This window comes from Haliaeetus albicilla, chromosome 10, assembly GCF_947461875.1.
Source record: "Haliaeetus albicilla chromosome 10, bHalAlb1.1, whole genome shotgun sequence".
Lineage (NCBI taxonomy): Eukaryota > Metazoa > Chordata > Aves > Accipitriformes > Accipitridae > Haliaeetus > Haliaeetus albicilla.
In genome coordinates this window covers 2,267,034-2,287,393 of record NC_091492.1, presented here as the reverse complement: position 1 = coordinate 2,287,393, position 20,360 = coordinate 2,267,034, and the positions used below count along the sequence as shown (strand labels likewise).

Genomic DNA, 20,360 nt, shown 5'->3' with positions numbered 1-20,360 from the left:
GCCTAGTTGGTTTAGTATTTCTCACTGCAGCTCAATTAAAATATTCTGCCTTTGATCGACCACGTGTGCTCTCTCTGCCATTGAGACAACATATAAATTGTTTCTTTGAATAGCAATATTTACAATGAAGTCTTACTCATTTTGGGTAAAGGACAGTCTGAGCACATGTCTGAAGTCTTGATTTCATTAGCACAGGGCTGCAGTTCATCAAACCCCATAAATATTTATCTTTTCAACATTCTTTGTATGATTTCAAAACACTGGCTGTATTTTAATGGGACGCTTCATGTTGTTTATTGTGCAATAGCTTTGCCATAGATACGCTGACAAAGAAATCTCTGATGGCCATAATGAATGGGGAGGCACGTTCTTTTCCAGACGTGTTTATGAACCTGGTAAAAGCCGCCTTTGCATCAGCACTCCCCGGGTGGGTGGGGAGCGAAGGCCAGTTGGGGATTCCCCCGCGATGCTATGAGTCAAAAGGATTTGCAGCTCTGCCAACCCTGCACACTTAGAAATCAGGAGTCGGTTGCTAAAAATCATGAGATTTAGAATAAATAAATGTAGGGGTATTTCAGCTTGCTTTCTGACAGCTGTGGTTCTGGGTAGAATCTATACTCATGTTCTGGATTTCTCTGCAACCCCGGTGGTTTGGGATTTATTCTTTAATTTTAATGTCATAGCCGAAATTTTTGCTGATTTGAGACTTTTAAAAGATGCATCAAATGTTTGGAGACTTTTGTGGATTAAAATAATACAAGCTGGCAGCATGGGCTTCAGGGAGAAGCGATGGGGTAAGCATGCCTTGTCCTGGTGATGACTAGCTTTTCCCCAGCGACCGGAGACTCTCTCTTGTGTCTGTTCACTTTAGAGGCAAGAAAAGAGGGTCTCGTCTCAAATGAATAAGGACCTTGCTTGGCTTTTAGTGGCATTTGGATTTTGAACCTTGTTCTTGCTGCTCTAACGAAACCGGTTGGTTGTTAAGCCACTCGGCGCTTATGGAGGATGCTGTTAATGGCAATCACAACCCTGCCCCTGAAGTTTTAGGTGTTTAAATGCTTGCTTTTTAAAATTTTTTTTAAATGCTGAAATGATTAAAACAAAATAAAAAGAAGTGGTCTTTCATGAAGGTTTATGCAAAGTTCTGTGGAGTGAATGGGATGTGTGATCGTTGCTAAAGTTTATACTACCAAGAAATTGCCTGATAGGCTTTGTGAAGACACCAGCTGCTGCAGAAGCCTGTTCCTGAAACTTTTGCATTATAGGATCTTTTAAAGACTATTTCAGATTTTTCTTCCAAGCATTTTATTTGTTAGAACAAAATATTTTTGGAGAATAAAAGAAGGCTGAGTAATTAATATTATAAACCTTAGTAACTGTTCCTTTATAGGACAGAAAAAAAGTTCATGGTGTAAAGAGTAAACAAACAGGAGGTCTCTACTTCTTAATGAATAAGTGTGCTTAAGTGTTGAAAGTTTTAACAAGTTAGATGATCTTTATTTTGTTCAATTATGGAAGACCGTTATTTTAAATTCTGAAAAAGCATTAATTACTTTTTCCTCTCTTTCCAGGCAGGATTATTGATTCAACACGCTGATTCTGTCCTGTGTGAATTCATCTCCTGAACACCTGCACCAGGTACTTCTTTTCCTTCATTGCCTGTTTGTGCTATCTGTGCTATCTTTCCATTTAATGCCACTTCAGAAAGGTCCTTCTGCTCTGTGTTTGGATTTTAATCTTGCTTTCAGGAGACTGGGCTCTGTATTTTGCCCCCCTCTTGCGGGCATCCCGAATTTTTTTAATTGCAAGAAGATGCTTCTGCTCATGGAAACTGGGGGGTGGCGGGGCCCTTGGAAATAGGGACTGGATGTTGTTGTTGTTCAGAGTGAATCGAATGGTATGTGGAGGCCTTGCAAAAACCAGAATATTTATTTCCAATTGTTCAAGGAGCACGTGATTAGGGCTGGATAAAGGACCTCGGTGTCCCTGCTGATTTCGGTTGCACTCTCACAACTGGGAGTACTGTGCCTGTGAAAAGCAATCGCCTTCCCAGCTGTTTCTTATCACAGATGTAGCATGTCAGGAGGAAAAAGCCCCATGTGTGACCTGAGACATCCCGCTTTTCTGAAGTGTCTGAAATACTTAATATTTTTGTCAAACTGATCCCCAATCTCTTTTCATCGCATTGAAGTTATGGCATGCTCTGATGACCGCAGAGCCCAAGGCAATGCTGAGTTCTGGCTATACGATTAAACTGCGTGAAGTGCTTCACGCATTTACGTGATAGTTTTCATATGTTTTCTTGTTGGTATTTACTACTCTATTACCTCTGTTTCCGCTTATAAATGAGCGTGTGGCTGCAAAAGTAGAGAGGGGAGAAGAAAGCAAGTCAGATTTGCCCTCTTGCCCTACATAGGGAGAATGATGTAGTGCATAGGCACCAAGCCATTCCTCGTCACACGGTCAGGATCATCCTCCGTGAATATTTTTCCATCTAGAATTTGCTGATCTGCTTTGCTGGTATTTTTTGACCACACTTCTTTGTTTATTCCCCAACCACTTAGGATGAGCAAAAATTGCGCTGGCAAGAACATTTGTGGGAAAGCAGCATCACGTTGCATACTTGTGCGAATAAATATTCACAAGAGAATCCACGTCAAGCGCTCGCACGGCCGCTTGCGAATTCTCTTCTGATTACTCACCAAAGAGGCTTGTTGAATGTTTATAGCTGTTTGGTGGGCAACTGGCAGTGAGATTGGGAAGACTTGTAATTTGTCTAAGCCTTTGATTGTCAAGTCTGGGATAGAAATGAAAGCATCTGGCCTGGATTGACTGACTGAGTGGCACTGGTAGCCCAGACTCATAGCAACTCATTTCGGTCTGTAGCAACTCCATTTTGTCTGTTCAGGCTATTCATCAGAGCTAAAGGCTGCAGAAATTTGGGAAGAATCACACTGTGTTTATAGATTGTTATGACTTAAACGAAGAGCTGGATTTGCTGGATAAATGAACAGAGCATTATTTGACCAGCATTAGGGAAATGGGAAGACCCTATTTACCTTTCGGTTTTAAGTGTTCTTGAAGCAATTACCAGTAATGCCTGTGCCTCTGGAGAGCTGTTACTGAATGATGATTATTTCTTGGGACTCCCAAATTCTCTGCTCCGAGTGCCCTGCACTGATGGAAACTTCTGTCTGGTGTTCTGCTTCTCCCCTTGCAAAGTACTGGGAAAAGCAGCTGTTGCCTTTATACTTGGGTAGATTGGGCTTCACAACTGAGTAGACTGTCACTGCTTGATTGCTTCCTCTGTTGCCCCGTGAGTTTTCCTGCAGTGGAGAAGAAAGCGCTAATAAACTGTTCCAGTTGCGGTTCTGTAGACAAATGTGGGTTTTGGTGGACGCTTTTTAAATGGAGGTCAACTGTCAAACCGAAGTTGCCTCATTCTTTAAGGATTTGGTTGACAAAGGTAGCTGAAATAAAGTTGGATGTTTTTCTGAAGTGTTGGATGTGTATCTGAAGAAAGCAATTAGCATTTTGCAGCATAAAGCGCGCACACCAAATGGATTAAGAATTGGCTGATACATCTGAAAAAATAGTCATCATCAGGGAGCCCTCTTGAAAGAAGAGGTTGCTTGTCGGGCTTCGTGGAGTTTGGCGCACTGTTAATTCCATCGTCTCATCAGCGACCTAAAGTCATGATAAGATTACTGCTGATGAAGTTTTTGTACAGCTCACGCTTTGGCTGGGAAGTGCATAGTGGTGACTAAAGAAGTAATGCCGTGTAGTCTGGAAGGCTTGGTAAGCTCAGCCCACGGAAATAAAACATGCTTTGATGCAGATGTAGCTCTGCATCTGGGAACAAGGCAGGCAAGCGGTACTGATGGCACTGCCGGCTGTGCCGCAGGAATAAATGCCTTTGTGAAGGGCAGAATGAGCTCCCAGTGTACCAGGCTGGCAAAAAAAGGCCAGTGTGATGCTGGGATGTGTATGCAGGAGAACTGTGTTTTACCCCACTGAACCGTGTGGGTTTGGTCTTTTTTTTTTTTTTTTTCTTTCTTTTCAAAAGGATGTCAACAAATAGAAGTCAATGTGGAAAAGGGCTAGAAAAATTATTTGAGAGCTGGGAAAACCAAGATATTTAAAAGCTCTTAATCCACTGAATCTATATAAAAAAAGTGACTTTATACTTATGCACTGGAATCATTTTGAGAGCGGAAAATTTTGGAAACAAAAGAAAAAGATATAGTGAGAATTTTAGCTGGAAGCTAAAACAGAACACATTCAAACTAAGATACAAAGCACGTGTTTCTGAGTAGGAATGCTACAGAGGATTTACTGTCTCTTGATGCTTGTCAAATCAAGCCTGTGTGCACGGGAGGGGTGCTTTTGCCAGGACCCAAATGAAGCTTTAATTGTAGGGCTTTAGTTCTTGGGCTTTACACAGCCGGGTGAGTGGGTGAAATGTAATGGTTGGGGTGACGCAGGAGGTCAGAACAGATGATATCATGGTCCCTTCAGGACTCAAAGCTTTATGAATAAATGCATTTGAAAATTGTGTTATATTCCAGTGGAAAGGACTGGCGTTCCTTGAGATTAAAAGGAGAGATTGAGACTTGCAACCACGATAATGTCCCTGTTGGCTGGAGCGTTGCACCAGGCAGTGTTGGCTCAGCTCACCTTGTCTCCCGTCTCCCTAGTACGTTCATCAAAGGAGCTGAAGCGCTTGGGGCTAGTGCTTATTACCAGCTACGTGGCTTTGGAGTTTTCTTTTGTTAGAGATCACAGAAAATAATACTTAAGTGAAAGACTGGTCAAGTAAAATAGTTGGTTATTAAATACTGTTAGGTGTCTGTACAGAATGTCTGTACAGAATGAATCCAGGGCAGTTTTATGTCTCGCTCCAGGAGCTCTGAAACACAAGCGAACTGGTTTGTTGAGGCAAGGAAAACTCAGGGTATATTATTCCTTCCTTTCGTATCTGTCTGACATCTCTGTAGGTACCGTTCTGTCATGTTTCCAGTGTTCCATCAGAAGAGATAGTTCTGATGAGGCAGAGGGTGATAATAAGTCCCCTACCCACCGAGCCCATTTATTCACTTACCAAAAGAAATACTTTGTTTTGGGAAAGCAAATATTTTAGGCTTTGTTTAGCAAGAAGAGGAAAAAATATTTTCAGGTCAGATATGTGACTTGTGATGATTTCTAGTTCTAATCTAGTGCCACATTATATTGTGATGAAGCTGGGGGATTGATCCCAGTGATGCTCTGCTCCCTGGAGTCCCTGAAAATAGCAGAATGTTTTCTTTTGTAGGCTGCAATGTGCCCATCTTGCCTTCCAGTCAAATTCCGTTTTCCTTCTATTATAGAATTGAGTAAGCAAGTTTAATTATCTCTATTGTGTTAAATGGTTTCCAGATCGGAGGTAAGTGCCTCTAAGCAATAGGTAAAATAATGTTATCCATCTGCATCCCTTTGGAATATGGATGAAGGATGCTGTGTATTTGTTGCTGCGCTGTTATTACCTCTGTAGCTCGTGTGGCCCGGAGACCGCGGGCTCAGAGTCCGTGACTCGTGATTAGGGGTTTTGGTGGTGTTCTCTTTTTTTTTGTTGTTGTTTGGCTGCAGCTGGAGAGGAAATACCTTAGTGTTGTCAGCTGAAATGTAAACAGAATGTCCATCGTCAATCAGGAGTCATTGAGGTTCATCTGCTCATAACCCTGGGAGAAGCAGATTAACGTGAAAAATACTGGTGCGTGCATGTGGTTTTGTGCATTTAAAGCTAACCAGATGTTTGAAACGTCTTTCTGAAATACAGATGATGATATAATGACTCCATAGTAATAGAGAGCATTGGCAAGGGAGACATGAATGTCCCTCGGTGTGGCATGTAGAGATGAACTCCTGATTCGTAGGCTTGGATGAGTTCAGGAAGTTCGCAGGCTACCTAAGGACAAAAGATTTGTGTTCCAGGCATGCACTCTGTCCTTGGTAACACACAACACTGCTGGACCGAGAACATCCTCAGGTTATTTAATTTAAGAAAAAACCTCCACTTGACGATTGACTTGGCGCTCGTGGGATGCCTCTAATCCAGAGGCTTTACACAACACTTACTCTGCTGGGAAGTCCCTTTGGTGGTAGGTGGGTCGGAGGAATGTGCCGAGCTGGCTGCGGTCACCGGGACGGCAGCGGCAGGCTGTGCCCCCGCCGCGGCGGGCAGCCCCGGGGTTGGGGTGTCTGACTCCAGACGCATCGCTGTTCGTACGACGTGGTGCTCGATCCATCCTCTAGCAGAGAAAGAGGAAAAAGCACGCGAAAACCAGACACGATGACTAGACTGATATGTTTTTGGCCACTTACCTATAAGATTTTGAAAGCTAAAAATGTGAATGGGAGGGAAATAAAATGCTCTGGGGTGCAGGGAATCTGATACGGAGGCATTGGTCCCATTTCCTCGGTAGGAACATTATTGTCTTCAGAGAAGCTGTGCATACGTTTCTTTTTATACCAAACGAACAGATAGCAATTTCCTGCCTCGCTTAGGTTTCAAGGCCGTAGTCTGCCTCTGTCTTTCCCCGTTGCACAAATTCGTGGCAGCATGAGGAATGCGGACGTCTGTCAACACGTGCTGCGAGAGAAATACAGAAGCCAAAAACCGGGGCTTGACGGGAGGTGGATGACTGTGTTTTAAATAATAAAATACCCTTTCCTGTTAATTTTGTGGGGGTGAGTTGCAGGAGGAGGGGAGGAAGGCTATAATGAATGCCGTGATTTTGTGCTCGGAGGGCAGAGAACGTGTCAGAAACGCAGCAGGTACCGAAAGGGTGTCAGTCTGGGGACGAAAGCAAAACATGGCCCATGTGGTCCGTGGCAAGGTCAATCTGGAATGATTTTGCTAAAATGAACAAACTTCAGCAGCGTTTAGTCTGGAGCGACTACAGCTCCGTGTGCTTTCTAACCTTCGTTACACCTGCTTGCTGGTTTGCTTTTTTGGCTAGAACCCTGCTTCTGTCCCTTCGCTTGCTTCTGGATCCACTTAGTAGTTGACCGAGATACCTGAAATGTTGGTGCCTGTTTTCTGCCTGATGTACGAGTTGGAGGCACTATAGTGTCGCTTCCATTTCTAACCGATTGCTTTGCCGTTGGATTTAATCAGAGTTTTTGGATCCGTTTGTTTAAACCTTAAATACTCAGCTAAATTTGAATGGTTTAGCCAGCCTGGGTTGGACCTGCGAGTCTTCTGAAGGTCTTTAAGCCTTCTCTAGTCTCTGTCACCCCTGGTTTCTCCAGCACAGACACCCGCGGCAAAAAGCTGTCGTCCTGTGTGGAGTCAGCTCCAGTCTTGTAACGCCTGAAAAACGGTAACATTGATAGTTGTGGTAAGATAAATGGCTTGATTTTCTGCAAAAAAATGGATAATGCTGGTCACTGAAGTGAAGGATCACCTAAGGTGTTTGAAGATGCTGATTTAATTGGCAAGTTTGCTTCTAGCTACACAGTTAATTCTCCAGAGAAGGTCTAATTGCTTGGCGCTAGCACAACAATTTTCATCTGCAGCACATGATTAATTTGTGCTGCTTTTTATCCCCTGAGCCTACAGAACAGTGCCCTCTCGTGTGCAGCACTGAGATGAGCTGGAAATGATAAATCTTTTTCCAAACTAGACATAATTTTTGGAATGTCAGTAAGAAATTAAGACTGACCTGTCACCACATGTTGCTTTGCTTTTTTTTTTTCCTTCTAGCGTTCTATGTGGCATGATGGCTGTAAATCATCATATGTAAATGAATGAGCACTTTTTTTATACTTCATACATTCAATACACTGAATTAACTTCTTTATTCTAGTAGGGGGGAAAAAAGCTTAAAGCTTTCACCTATTTTCCTGACTTTCATGCTGTAGCTAGCGTAGATTCTAGTGATTTGCATGCAGATGGCAGCAGCTGTGCTCGTGTGCCAGAAACCAGAGATTAAGTTGTAGAACACAAATTCAGAATAGTCCCAAAAGAAGAGATTCAACATTAATATGTGTATTACACATTGCTGGTTTGGGTTTTTGAGTTTTGGGTTTTTTGTTTGGTGGTTGTTGTTGTTTTTTTTTCATCGTGGCTTGTCACTGTAGTGGGACTGCTTCAAGTGCATAGTGAAGTTGAAGACGTTGATTTGCCATAGGCTCTACAAATGAGAGAAACCTCTGTGTTCTCTCCTGTGCTGCTGTTTTAGCATGATCTCCCTTCCAGTCCTGGCCTGTTGCTATGTAAAAACCCAATCATTTTGCTGGTTGGGCTGTGTATAATAAATTGCAATCTCCATATGCTGGCAATGGTCCTTGCGTTCTTCTGTCTCATCTATTGTCATGTTTTACTCTAAGCTACTCTTTCAATAAGCTAACAGTTTGTCTTTTTTTTTTTCCTACAGGGACTTATTTGAGTAAAGTTATCCAGCCTAAAGCTCTTAGCTGCTTTATAGGAGATGTTCTTTTTATATATGGCTAGATACGAACCAATAAACTTAATTACAGACCAGTATGTATAATGCTGGCATATGGATTAGAAATACTGTAGTACTTTTGATTAGTGCTATAATAAAGGCACCTCCAAATTAATGCTCTTTGGACATGACAAATTGGAGATGACTGCGTGTGGTTACATCCTGCTGCAATGGGCAGAGTGCCATTGTAGGAGAACCTGTGCTGGGAATCAACTTGGGTTGGGGGGTGCTTGCTGTCCGAACATATTTAGAAATAATTAATCTAGGGGTAAGACTTAAACTTTTTATGAGGCTTATAACCCTGCTTCTCTGGTGCCTTCAAACTTTGTTGCTGTGGAAGGAGAGAGTAGAGTCTGTCTTTTTTTAACTGTGTTATGGGCGTGTTTGTTTAGCTAGATGTATTTAATCTCTTACAAGTTGGAGGAATGCATGTTAAATAAACATTAAGTTTGGGCACTTTCTAGAACTGGGTGTGTTTGCCTGATTTTTAGGAAGGGTGATGTGTTTGGATGAAGGATTTATATTTTGCAGTCAGGTTCCCATTGCGCTTACTCCAACGGCAAAGATCCGACGTTCAGATCCAGGATGCTGTGTTCAGCCAAGGGAAGTCATAAGGGGAGCAGAATTGTATGAGCCAGAGATGTCGTCCACGTGGGTGAGCCTCTGGAACACAGGGTCCCATTCAGCGGGGCTGCGTCTGAGGTGCAGAATCTGCCCTTTAGGATCTCGCTGTCAAGCTGTGAGCTGCAGCTGATGGCGTTTCCCCATGCTTGGTCCCGTTTTGCTTCCAGCAGACTTCTTGCATCAGTCACCGCTTACGAGGATGCAGCTTCCAGACTGGTCCTTCTGATCAGTCGTTAGTGGTTGGTAGCTCCTCTGTTCATAGTGAGAGGAACGCCTACCACCTCTGGCACCAGCTTGGTGGGAGAAACAAACTTTTTTTGGCCAAGATAACTGGAACAATAGAAAGCACCGCTCAAGGCACTGGCCTTGCGGAAAGCCTAAATCCGAACCGACTCGGGGTAATCGGAAGAGTTTTCCTGGAGTGTGGCTGTGAGTACAGGGCTGGAACCCCGACTGTCTTGTGGGCGTACGAGTCTATATGTGTCAGAAGTGGCAAATGGGCCAGGAAAAATCCACGGAAGTGATGGTGCCGTGCCCCAAGAAGATGCCAAGAGAATGAGAGGTTTCTCAGGCAGAGTGTTGGCTACGAAGGTAGGCTTGGAAATGTCTGCGAGGAAATTCTCCTCCTGTTCCTACTCAAGTCAGGGAAAAATGACTTTGTGTGCAGATTTTTTAGTTAAACAGGAAGCTACTTGACTCTTTCTCTTGGAAACCAGGCAAGAAGATCCTGGGTGTTAGCTAACCACGTGGGTTGAAAGGGCCAAGACTGCACCTCTGATTCTTCTGCCCATTACTTGACTACCAGAAGCTTTGCTCTCACCTTGCCACTGAATCCAAAACAGAAGGGTGGCACTAATCCCACTGTTCAGACCAAGGGTCCGTGTATGTTGGAAGCGGTGCAGAGATCTTCAGATGGAACCAGTAGAGCCGAATGATGCCCCAGTGTCCTTGCTGGGAGGCCAGGCTCATGCCACTGAGTGCAGGACTGGTCCATGGTGGGCTGGGCTGGGCTGGCAGCGTGCAGGCTGCTGCTGAGGGCTCAGAGCTCTAAATTTCCTGCCTGCTATGGATGTAACACCAAAATTGTCTCCCCTAACATTGTGTTTGCACGCGAAGGCTGTAACAGCAATTCCATGTTCTTATAATCCTTCTGCTCGGATAAAAATCAGATCTTAACAAATGTGAGCACATGAGGACTAAAGACTTTTATTACAATATCTTTTTAATTATCAAGGTGGGGAATCGCGTTTTACAAACTACAATAAATTGAATTTTATTATGGTTTGTGTGAGGACTTATTTAATAGTAGGTTCCACTAGACACTAACAAAATTCTTTTTCTTTCTCTAAGGTTTATTTGTCGCTTGTTGAACTCTAGAAAAATGAGCTGTGAGTTGAACCAGAGGGTTACAGATATAATCCAAATGATGGTTCCTATTTATGGTTTAGATTAGCCTAGTTTAATTCCAGATTGCAAACACTTTTAACATCTGTGAAATCCAAACCAGGCAGTTACGCTTTATTAAGATCTAGCTTCTACTATTTTCAATAGGTAATTTGTGAAGTCTCAAATACTGAATTATGGCTGTTTGTTTTGGAAGGAGCTTCACTTATTTTTTTTTTTCTCTTGTCTGTACTCATTGGTAATCCTGGTGTTATGTTAATTCAGGGCTTCTGTGGAGCCTGCTGCCATAAGCAGATAGGGAGAGAGGATGGCTTTGGTAATGAGGAGCATCCACCCTAAACCAGTAACCACTGGGTTATTTCACCTCCCACTCAGGGCTTGGCTTATTTCTTATCTTTGTCACATTCTCCTGAGGAGTGGCAACTCTATTCTCTTCCCTCTTCTCTCTTATGCTTTGTCCTTTGCCATGGAGACCATGGGTCCAGTGAGTGACCCATGAAAAGCCTACTTTCAAGTTCATAGGTTTTTCCTACTGCTTTGATGATTATTTTTGTATGTGGAAGCCTCTGAAAAACTTCCAAGGTCTCTCCCAGTGTGAAAAATGCCTCGCACTGGTGTGCTTGGGCTGAGATGTGGCAGCGTTGTATAGTTGAGAAGTTAGAGAGCACCCGTCTTCTCTGGTGAAAGGAGTGGAGACTACCTGATGCTTAACAGAAGATGACAATTTCTTATGTAGAGCTCTGATGAGACCTTGGTATGGCCTAAAAGAAAAGACCCTCTCCTCTTAAAAGACCCTCTCCTCTTAAAAGACCCTCTCCTCTTAAAAGACCCTCTCCTCTTAAAAGACCCTCTCCTCTTAAAAGACCCTCTCCTCTTAAAAGACCCTCTCCTCTTAAAAGACCCTCTCCTCTTAAAAGACCCTCTCCTCTTAAAAGACCCTCTCCTCAAGGAAGTGGGGACAGAACCAAGTAGAAGTTTGGGACACGGGTTAAGGGAGATGCTCGGAGGTTGTATTTGCATAAACAAATGCATCAGAAGTGTTTGAATAGACTTAGGGAACATGTTTTTCATGTTAAGTAAATGTGTTGAGTACGGCCCATCAGTGCCTGCATTAGGAGAAAACTCCTGAAAGCAGAAGGGTCTCTGTTTAGCAAATGCAGGTGTAGTAAAGGGTAACGTGTTGGTGATGGAGACTGGACTGTAGTTGACCCCAGCTGGAACTTGACTTCTTGCTGATGAAAGAGGATGGAGTCAGGCTATGGCAGGGCTGGGTAACTGGACCAGAACAGCCCCTTTGTGTGAAGCAGCCAGAGGACTTTGCATTCTTTTTGAATATCACTGAAGTTTGTAAAAGCTTTTGTTCATTCAGCTCTCGGTGATGAAGAGTCGCCCTCTCGGATTTTGGTGTGGTGGTGTCTTGCAAATAACTGATTTATTTCCTGATTCTTAACAGTTTACGGTCACTGTGGTGGTCAGTCCGTACAAAAAAAGATGCTTGCAATTCTGGATGCTGCTGTTGCAGACAAAATTTGCAAGCAAGTGTATACTGGATATCAATTTTTGTCTGTTGAGAAGATGCTGGTATTGGGGAGGGGGTCAATGTGCAATTCCCCCAACTTGCTCTGTGTGTTTTGAAATGCAGAAGACGACAAAACTGAGCCCCGTGTGAAATAAATGGGAAGGCATAGGTTAAACAACCTTGCAGATACAGTGGAGTGCCAATATGATCAGGTTTATACTTCCATTTTAATTCAATTCCCTAGGAAAACTTTGGAAAAGAAATCCAATAAAACTATAAAGAATGGCAGATATTTTCTGGCCCAATGGCTATAGCAAGCATACATGTTTAAGAGATTATTTTCATATGCATGTAGTCATCTTAGAGTTCTGGAAGGGAACAGTTTGTCTGTGATTTATAATAAATTATTCATCCTTTTTATTACCATAATAATCGCTTTTTATGGTTACCCAAGTGAATGCTATTATGAAAGCACAGAAAAATCTATTAATTATTTTCCAGGATTTTATAGTATTTAGTTTTTTCCTGGTTTTCCCCTTCTGTAGATTTTTGATGTTATCAGAAAGCAAAGCATTTATTCTTTTCTAAGATAAAAGTCTCTAAGCACACTTATTTTGTGTATTGTGCAACAGCCTTGCTATTTGCAGAGCTTACAAGAACATGAGAACGACTCGGCTAGGGAAAGTGCCCGTCTCTGCAACAAGCGCTGGATGCTTCTTCCCCGCCTTTTGGTCCCAAAAGCAGTATGCATTCTGGGTGTGTTTCCATTAGCCTCGTGTAGGTACGTAATTGATTTAGATAAATATCTCGAACGAGGGTTGTGTTCTTAAAAATACAAAACACTGACTTGTGCCAGGAACAAATGGAAGTAGACTGGAACGGAGGATTTTTCGCCTTCCTAGGGGGAGGTTCTAGTGCTGTTTAGTAGGGAGTCCCCAGGGCCCAAAAGCGTGCAAACTTTAATGCGGAGGCTGTGTTAAACTTGTAAAATCCCCTTCACAACCTGGTTATCTGGGGTACTGAAGGACTGGACCCATCACCGGACCTGTATCATGTTTGTTTTTTCAAAATAAGTAATTATTTAGTAGATCAGCAACTCGTAGTGCCATTTATTGCCATATCTTCGGGAAGTTACTCTGCCTTCACAGCATGGAGAGCGTGGTCTAGGTTATTGCACTGGGGTATGTAATAGTTCTGGATTTGGAGTTAAAAGCCTTATGAAATGTCATTGGACTGGCACATAGCTGCTGGTGTTAGAGGCTAAGTGAGTATGAAAAGGATGCATAAATCTTTCTTCTTGACTCTGTCTTGGTTTTGATGGGCTGAATCTCGTTTAATGCAATCTTCACTGTTGCATGTAATGCTAATTTGGTCTGTATCTAATGTTCAGTCTGTGGAGCACTGACCTTTGCAATGAAGTGGGACTGAATACCGGAGTATCTCCGCATAATCAAGTAATAACAACCTTGTACCTCTTTCATGCCTACAAGTCGGATAGCATAAATCTTCTGGAGCTGGCTGCTTCTACTTTATGCGGAAACAGTGCTTAAGAAAATCAGTTGCTTGTTTTGCACTTTTGGGTCTCCTTAAAGTGAGCCCACTGGATGTATGCGTGCAGTTCTTGTATGACACCATACAGTGATGAGATGTTAAAGTGTAAAACAATAATAAACGCCCAGCACAGCTGGGAGGTTGGATCTTGGTTCATCCTGTATGTCTCTGATTCACTGGTCTCCCCTGCTGCAAGCATGGATTTTGACCCAATGTAAATCCAAGAGGTCACAGTTCAGCAGTGTAGCTAAGCACATTCCTAGGTGAAGGCATGGGACTAACCTTGTTGTGTCCCGTGAGACTAGTCTCATGCTGAAATAACATGCTGAACTGCAGCCTAAATACCTAAGAAAAAAATATTCTCCGAGAAACCCTTCCTTCAGAGCTTGTTTTATACTGTACATCTATTTGGCCTCTAAGTGCCGTAAGGGTTGGGAACATGTCATCTTCTGGGGGTTGTGCAGAGCCAGATCACTGCTTAACGCAGCCATAATCCTGTCATCTCTAGTTTCCATCATGAGCATTTCAGAGAGGGAGCTCCTCTTTCTTTTCTGTATTAGCAGAGCACCAAGAGCCCTGTCAATGCTCAGTAAATCCAACAGCCTCTTGGGAGTTGGCCTTTCTATTAAAGTGCTTTTCTGCTTTATGAATGATGGAAGAACTGCAGTTTATAGTAAAAAGGAAAAGTGTGCAAGAACAGTAAGGTATCTTTTTATGTTAGGTAGCATATGGTGCAAGGAAATAGCACAGAAGAGCAATTCAAAGGCTTTGCTTGGGTGAGGTTTGAAAGAGACTTTCTGGCAAGCTTTGAAGACATGACTAACCAGTCAGGTGAAGAGACCTAAAATTCCTTTTGACTTGGAAGAGGTGTAGAGGAGGAATCTCTTTTGCCAGGAGAGAGGATTGCAACGGAGGGGGAAGGAAGAACTGTAGGCTGGATGTAGGGCAAAAAGAGGGAAGGATGGCCAAGACAGTAATGGTGGAACATGTCTGGAGAGACTTGAAGAGAAATCATCCAAGAATAATGTGGGAAACATGACCATCCTACCCATGTTTCTCAGCTGCAAGATGCAATATTTCCACTTGTGATTGGCACACGGTGGGGCAGCAAGTAGCATCCTGGCATGAAGGTGACACGTCTTTCAGTAGAAGCTCTGGGAGTTTTGTGAACTGCCAGTGAGTGACATGTTGAAATCTTGACGTACAGAGTGCTTATGATCTAGGCTAATTATTGGCTTTGTGCCAGTTTGTATGTGTGTCCTTCCAAGAAATAATGTCATTCACATTGGCACTGAAATGAGAGCTGCAGCCTTTAACAGGCTTTCGAGAGAAAAACACCAGTGCAATATTAAACTGTATATCTAAGAATGGTCTAGCCACACAGCTTAGTTTGGATGGAGCAGTCTTGGCAATTGCATTTACCTCTGGAAATTATTCTACTGTTTTCAGGCATAGGTAAATGTGATTACTGAGACATTAGTCTCTGTGGTACGCCAACAGAGGCAAGAGCCATACATGGCACATCCCAAGTCAAATAGCTTTTCTTTTTCTTAAACCAGGCCACTGGGGACATCATATGCCAGAGTTTTAAAATGTTAATTCTAAATAATAATCAATGCTTGTTAAGAAATCAGTGGGCTTCTGGCTAAAATTGAAGGAAACTTTTCAGTAATGTAGCTCACAGATTGGAAGATACGGCTCTGTTAAGGCAAACCTGTCTCTATTTGTAGAAATCTACTGGTGTTACACAACGCGTGCAAATACACAGTTTCTGCCTTTCTCGATGCTCCTCTCTGTATAAATGATGGAGCGCTACCTTTTCTCCTGGTGTGCTCTAACTTTACAAAGGTTGACCCTCCTGTCTGTGATTTGAACCTGGATTGCCATTAGCCGATTAAATGGCCTCCTTATGAGCTGGTCTGGAGTGGTCAGGTTTTTGATTTCATGGCAATTCTTGAAAGATCTTGAGTTCCTCCTTAGGAGGAAGGGACGATTTCAAAATGGTTCTAGTACATTTGCATTCACAACATATTGCTGGTGAACATGCTGACTTGTAGTCCAAGGCTTCACTTCTAGAAAACTGATAATGTAAAAGTATTGAGTGCACGCAGAGTCTCCTTCCCATGGTGTTTACACCCTTCTTCTTTCACACCTGGCAAATCCTGCATAAGTGCACTATATGCTATTTTATGATGCTTCTAACTGGGCCATTCATTTTCTTCTTGGTCCTGTCTCCATCAGTAGACCCGCGGGAGTGGAAGATGCAGTAGTCTCTTGGCCATCTGGTTTCAGCGTTGGCCTTGGTTTGACGTGGCACTGGAAGTGAGCAGTGCTTGGGTGCTAGGAGGAAGCCGAAAGAAGCTAATAAGAGATGAATTCTTTACTGACAAATGCCAAGTAAGCCACAGTAGAAGAAATAATTGGAGCTGCTTCTACAATTTTTCTGTTCTAAGTTTATTATATTAATCGGGATGGAGTACTTAAACTTCTTTGTGGTTGCTCAATGTAGCCTTTGGCACAATACACAACAGTGGTCAAAAAAAGCAAACAGAAGTGTTAAGAGGCATACAAAACACATGGAAAATATCTTGCCATTATATAAATCGGCCGAATGCCTGTGCCTGAAATGTTGTCTTCCATTCTAGTAAATTCATCTCATAAAGTAGGCAGCAAAATAAGAAGGAATTCAGAGGCAGGAGAAATGAAAAGGGTTAGCATTTTAATGTTTTGGAGCCGTTTCCCCACAGTGAGTTTTGAAGTCATTGGAAGGAGTATAAAGCAAGGAGATAAGTTGACTTAAATGTTCTTCCTGAGAATATGCAACAAAAGAGATGCTCAGTTGAACTGAAAAATCAGCAAACTGGATTGTTGGAAGATGTTGTGTACCTCACAGAATCACACTGTGACCATGAGCTCCATGGGTTACAACTGAGATAAGAGTTAAACAAGACTCAAAAAAAACCCCAAAACCAAACCACACACCCCCTGCCCCAAACTCTGCAACTAGACAAATACCCAGATATCTAGGAATAAAAGTACTAAGGCAATTAGAATCTAACGAATCAAGATGAGCAAAGGGATTTATAAATGAGCATATGTGGTTTAAGGGTTTTTTGTTTACTCTCACAATTTGGAGGAATTTCTTCCTCTTCACGTGATGAACGGAGGCAGAGATGCTTGTTGCGTGTAGGTGAAGTCAGTACAAGAGAGATGGTGGTAACTCTCTGGCATATCCTAGCAGTTTCAGGAAAAGATATTTTTACCTTTGCTATTTCTTCTGTGAACCAGGGTTTTGAGCGCAGGGCAGACTTATGGCTTTTGGGGGTGAAGAATCCTGTAAGCCGTGGGCTCTCGATGCAACCTTCTCTCTCCATCCTCCAAGGAACATGCTGCCTCTTATCTGTCCCCTCTTAGCCATTCTTCTACTTCCATCATCTTTCATCTGCCCTTAATTAACTTTTCCCATTCTGCTGAATGTACGTACTCCTGAGATTAACGTAAGAGGGAGTGCAAAGTTTCAAGAGAATTGAAAATCAATTTCTCTGTCTTCATGTACCTGTCAAGGATTGAGTGCCAAGGCTGGAATTTGTCCTCCGATAGCCGATGGTATCACCTCCACCTAAATCACCTTTCTAGCACTGCTTAAGATATATTATTAGCCTTAGCACCCTGGTTGCAATCCAGTTCAAGTACAAAGCATTTGGTGAAATAGGGAAGCAGCGTCTGTCTGTGAGAGCAGAGGGGCTGAAATCAATGCCGACTCCTCCACGTCTGGCAAAAACGCGGTCGTGGAGCGAGAGGAAACAATGAACGGTGACAACTCCTGGGTCCTCATCTCTGACAAAAGCTAAGCCCTGGTTTTTCTAAAAAGGATTGAGAATCCGGGCCCTTGAGTTAGACTTAATCTGCTGCTGATCTATGTGATCTATGGGAACGCGGAGGGGGGATGTCTGTTTCTACATCTAATCATTTGCAGGCATGTGATTACAACATTTAATGATCATGGACTAGGTCAGTTTTTAATTAGCTGAGCCACATGATAGGCTTTCGCAGTGCCAGCAAACTCTTTCCTTATTGATGTCTAGTCTGATGTTACAAAATAGCAGCTGTGCCAGTGAAATCATAGGTTTACGGGTTAAATCACGTTGTGTAGCAGATTGTATTTCCCAATCCCAAGCTGTTTTGCTCTGAACTGCATGGGACATGGTGGGTCTAAATTTCAGCATGCAGTAAGTCTCTTTTTGTTCAGTGTGTTGTGTAGCATGCAATAAATAAGAAAAATAATGCTCCAAAATGCTTGGGAAGTTAGAAAGGGGGAACCATGGCTGTTAGGAGGACTCACATGATACTGTGGTCTGGTGGAATCAAATGCTGTTACTGATTGAATCACATGTTTTTGTACTAGTAACAACCAATAACACCCCTTTCCTCCCCAGAAGGACTAAATATAGTCCCAAGAAACTCCAACCAGTGAGGATTGGCACCAGATTGTGACTTTTCCACAAGCCCTGCGTAGTGGCCAGTATACGGTCGTGCTGTTCCAGGAGCAGATGGCAGAGCAGGCTGCACGGTTCTGAGTCAGTCAACTTCCCTTTTTCCCTTCCCTGCAAGGAGGGATGTATCCTGTGCTGGCTTTATGCATCACTTCGCATCCATCATCTTGCAGTGGAAAGGGCAAATGTATGACTTTGGTTTTCCTGGCCCACATGTGGAAGGTAACAGTCCCCCGTTTTCCTCCCTGCTATGTGATGGGGGTGGAGGAGATGGTCCCCCGGTGATTAGATGGGCCACGACCCTTCCAACTTAAATGCACAAATTTATTTTCCTAAATGTACATCTTGACACTCATGCACTGTACACATGCTCTGCCCTTAACCCCCGTTGCATGCTAACTATAAAAGTTTTCCATTTATTTCTTGGAGGTCTGGAGATTTCAAACAATGCTGTCCCTTTGAGCCATCCAGGTCTGGAGTGTATTTAAGTGCCGAAGTATAGCCAAGTTTGAACACACTGAGATCTCTCAAAAATGTGCACGTGAGCAAATCTTTCCTTATCGTACTCTTCTACTGAGCCAAGGAAGAAGTCCCTGGTGATGCTGATTTTCAAGCCGGGGCACATTCAGGGGAGGGTGTAATTTCCCATGAAAGTCTGGTGCTGATCACTTGTGAAGTCAGGGCTTCCAACCTGTTGTGCTGTTGATGGTTCATAAATTCATCAAATTTTGGGCTCGGAGACCACTAGTACAATTTTTTTAATGTTTCCCTGTAACGTAGGCTGTTGAATTATGGTTCTTCAGTTGTTACAATTTACATGCTTTTTTTCCTGACTTTTGTAATTGGGTTTAGCCTACTTTGTTTATGCCTTGCTTCCTGCCAGCCTGGAAGCTCATCTGGTGAAAACTGACTTGGAGCCAGGGCCACGCTGTCCGACCCTGAACTTGGGCGCTTTCCTGCCCTAACGAGGAAGGGAGGAATCTAGTGCAGACCATTTACCCACCGCTATGGCCAGTTACTGACATTCACTGTTACCATTTCAAAGGAGAGGTGCTAAACGAGAAAGCTCTGCATTGCTCTTTTCAGTTAATTAGCTCACCTGCAACTTTGAGCTTCTTAGGACCCAAGATCCACAGTAAGAAAAAGTGCTCGTATATGGAAGTTTGTCCCCTATCACTGTTAATTTAATGCTTGGGGATTTTTCCACAGAAGTTTTGTTTTACGGAAAACTGGGTTACACTGCCTAAGACTTGGTAGCTGACTCAAGGATTAAAGTTGTGTTTTATGATCCTGAAGTTGAGCACGGTTTTGTCCTCTGAGCCTGATCTGGAACTGAAATTCTTAAGGAAGTTGTTGGAGGGAAGAAAGAGACAGGGACTGTAGGTTTGTCTCACAGTTTTCCTATGTTATCTCCCACTTGCTGTCACCTGAGAGGTGCTATGCAAGGATAAAAGCTAGCTCAGTGATGTAGCTGGGTACCAGAAACAGTTTGGCTGTATCAGCTGTTCTGATTAGCAGAGCTCATTAGCTGATACGGAGTTCTGCGTTAATGCAACCTGCTGCCTCCAGTTTGCTCCGATCTAGTCCAGGTATGTGTTCCTTGTGCTAGGTGCCTTCACTGCCTTGGCAGCACCGAAGGAGAGCTGAGGAAGGGCTGCTTCGTTGTGAAGTCCTTTCTTCTCACTGTTTGCTTCCTGAAGATTTGAAGCCCCAAGTCCGCCCTTGCCCTTTCAGTTGTGCTCCTGGGTAGGAGGAACCTGCTTATCAGCCTGCTTTGGGAACGTGTTTTTGCAGAAACATTATACGTGGTTCTGTACAAGGCAGAGTTTGGTCTGTGCAAACTCTGCAGGTGACTGTTCCCTGTCCAGGATAATAAAATCTCACTTCCATCCCATTTAGCTTCAGACCCTCTGCAGTCAATGAGAAGAGGTGGGCTTCTCCGAATCTTGATTTCAGCCCAAGATCTGAATTTATTTTTTTAGATGTCTATGAAAAAGAGTTACACAAGATCTCTAAGAGCAACTGAACTTCTCACTTAGATACTGCTGTGGGTTATGTCTGTAGACCTTTTCCTTATTTTGGAGGTCCAGTCATCTGTTTTACTGAGCCTGGAGTCTTGGAGCATGGTGTGATAGTGGATAGGAGTCTATAGCTGCAGATGTTTTCCCAAAGGCAGTTTTTCAGCAGTTATTTTTTTGAAAAGCACAGTGTATGTGTGTGCGTGTACATTGGTATGTTGCTGGTGATTATACAGACTGTGTGGCAGCCGGGGGATAAATA

At 43.1% G+C, this 20,360-nt stretch overlaps 1 protein-coding gene across 1 annotated transcript in view; it reads left to right on the top strand.

Moving 5' to 3' along the window:
* Nucleotides 1–1,598: 1,598 nt before the first annotated feature.
* The window catches only part of ZNF469 (zinc finger protein 469), a 209,318-nt gene continuing 190,556 nt past the window's right edge, over nucleotides 1,599–20,360 (top strand). The window contains exon 1 of the mRNA XM_069793301.1: nucleotides 1,599–1,638. The gene's annotated coding sequence lies outside the window, so the exon portion shown is untranslated. The remainder of the gene's footprint in view (nucleotides 1,639–20,360) is intronic.